Genomic DNA, 3,311 nt, shown 5'->3' on the forward strand with positions numbered 1-3,311 from the left:
CAGTGTATACACACACACACACATATATATATATAAAATATATGTATATATATACTTATATATACATATATTTATGTATATGTATCTATCTATAATAATGATTTCCAAGTTGATCTTGTCCTCCCCGGGGTGAAATTTTCTAGAAAGCTTTATTGCCACGAAAATAGCATTTTTTTAAAGAAATAAATGTAAATGTAGCGAAAAATCATTATCATCGTATCCTTTTCCTCGTCGTCGGGAGGAGATATCTATCTATCTATCTATCTATCTATATGTATATATACATATATATAGATATATAAATATATGTAGATATACATATATATATATATATATATATATATATATATATATATATATATATATATATATATATATGTATATATATTATATATATATATATATATATATATATATATATATATATATATATATATATATATATATATATATATATATATATATATATATATATATATATATATATATATATATATATATATATATATATATATATATATATATATATATATATATATATATATATATATATATATATATATATATATATATATATATATATATATATATATATATATATATATATATATATATATATATATATATATATATATATATATATATATATATATATATATATATATATATATATATATATATATATATATATATATATATATATATATATATATATATATATATATATATATTTCTCCCATGATATAGAGAAAAGGATACGATGATGATTTTTCACTAAATTTTTAATTTCTTTCTTTTTTTAAATATTGATGTTTTCGTGGCAATAAAGCTTTCAAGAAAATTTCATACCTTCTGCTGCAAGAAAGAATCATTGTCGCCTGGCGCCGTAATATCTTCGTGTTTTTCCTGCAGTCGTTTTAGAATTCTTCCGCTCATGCGTATAGCGCCATCACTCAATAGGTGCACTGACACCAAGGACTACAGTGGCCATCTCAGGGATCCTCCAGGAAGACGTCTTGAAGCCTTCAGAGACAGCATGTGAGCAAAGAAGGCGAAGTTTATGGTTAAAATGAACTGGATGACGAAGCAGATCGACTAAAAGAGATTTTCAAGAGGAAAAGTACATCACGAGAATGGCAGATAGCTTCAGTCTGTAATTGTTTACTGCTGAAAATATGGACTACTTCGCGGAGCAGTATGAAGTCGAGGTTCCCGCCTTCTGCGATTATTCGGCACCTCTACAGTCGTATTGTCACTCACGGACGCAAGCTCTTCATTCGAAATAAGGAAGGAAATAATCAAGAAGAGAGGAAGACAGTGGAACGGAGGAACTGAAGAATTTATACGAAATAAAAGGTAGAGAACTTGAGGTGTTTTCTAAGCTGATTGAGAGGGGATTTTGGATGCCCAAAATTACCGCTTGGAGCAGTTCTTCGCTCGAAATAAGAAAGAGAAGGAACAAAAAGAGACGACATCGGCGTGGAGGTATACTGAAGAATGCTGACGAAGAATAAAGTAGATAACCTGAGGTGTTAGAAACTACTTCAAAGATTTTGGATTCACAGAATTACTTTTCGGAGAAGCAAGGAAGAATCGAAGGGATGATCAATATCGTCAGTAAGAGGAATCTCATAAGTTTATAGAAGACGACTCCTTAAAGCAAAGAAGCTGTTTATGTGCCAGAAAAAGAACTCCAAGTAATGGTTATCGCGATGTTGAAATGATCTAAAACCTTCGAGATTTTCCTTGAAGACATTTTGGAATCCTTCAGTCCTCCGGCTCCTGGAAGGACGAGAGAAATGCCATTCGCGCATGCGCCGAGCTTCAAAGTGTCCAAGAACAATCTCCGAGATGCTTCAAATCGTCTGGAAGCCTTCGGAGACAGAAAGTGTCAGTTTTGAAAAGTAGGGTAAGAGAAAGCAAAGAGTATTGGTGAGGGGAAGGGTCCGACCCAGAGGCCGCTTCCTTCCTCCAAGGAAGCAGCCTATGGGTCTGACCCTTCCCATGGAAAGGGCCCAAGCCCTTTAAGGATTGGCCCCAAAGCCTACAAGGCTTGCCAGTCTTTTGAGGGCAGCCTTGAAGGGAAGGGTCCGACCAGAGGCTGCTTCCTCGGAGGAAGGCAGGTATCCTGTCAGGCTGGGGAAGCAGGCCTGGAGAGGGCCCAAGAACTTCAAGGATGAGGCCCAAAGTCCTCCTAGGCTGGCAGTCTCTTGAGGGCAGCCTTGAAGGGAAGGGTCTGACCCAGAGGCTGCTTCCTCGGAGGAAGGCAGGTATCCTGCCAGGCTGGGGAAGCAGGCCTGGAGAGGGCCCAAGAACTTCAAGGATGAGGCCCAAAGTCCTCCAGATGGCCAGTCTCTTGAGGGCAGCCTTGAAGGAAGGGTCCGACCCAGAGGCTGCCAAAAGGCAGGTATCCTGCCAGGCTGGGGAAGCAGGCCTGGAGTTCAAGGATGAGGCCCAAAGTGGATGGCCAGTCTCTTGAGGGCAGCCTTGAAGGGAAGGGTCTGACCCAGAGGCTGCTTCCTCGGAGGAAGGCAGGTATCCTGCCAGGCTGGGGAAGCAGGCCTGGAGAGGGCCCAAGAACTTCAAGGATGAGACCCAAAGTCCTCCAAGGATGGCCAGTCTCTTGAGGGCAGCCTTGAAGGGAAGGGTCCGACCCAGAGGCTGCTTCCTCGGAGGAAGGCAGGTATCCTGCCAGGCTGGGGAAGCAGGCCTGGAGAGGGCCCAAGAACTTCAAGGATGAGGCCCAAAGTCCTCCAAGGATGGCCAGTCTCTTAAGGGGCAGCCTTGAAGGGAAGGGTCTGACCCAGAGGCTGCTTCCTCGGAGGAAGGCAGGTATCCTGCCAGGCTGGGGAAGCAGGCCTGGAGAGGGCCCAAGAACTTCAAGGATGAGGCCCAAAGTCCTCCAAGGATGGCCAGTCTCTTGAGGGCAGCCTTGAAGGGAAGGGTCCGACCCAGAGGCTGCTTCCTCGGAGGAAGGCAGGTATCCTGGGCTGGGGAAGCAGGCCTGGAGAGGGTCCAAGAACTTCAAGGATGAGGCCCAAAGTCCTCCTAGGCTGGCCAGTCTCTTGAGGGCAGCCTTGAAGGGAAGCTGACCCAGAGGCAGGTGCTTCCTCGGAGGAAGGCAGGTATCCTGCCAGGCTGGGGAAGCAGGCCTGGAGAGGGCCCAAGAACTTCAAGGATGAGACCCAAAGTCCTCCAAGGATGGCCAGTCTCTTGAGGGCAGCCTTGAAAGGGAAGGGTCCGACCCAGAGGCTGCTTCCTCGGAGGAAGGCAGGTATCCTGCCAGGCTGGGGAAGCAGGCCTGGAGAGGG

The sequence above is a fragment of the Macrobrachium rosenbergii genome, chromosome 22 (assembly GCF_040412425.1).
Source record: "Macrobrachium rosenbergii isolate ZJJX-2024 chromosome 22, ASM4041242v1, whole genome shotgun sequence".
Classification (NCBI taxonomy): domain Eukaryota; kingdom Metazoa; phylum Arthropoda; class Malacostraca; order Decapoda; family Palaemonidae; genus Macrobrachium; species Macrobrachium rosenbergii.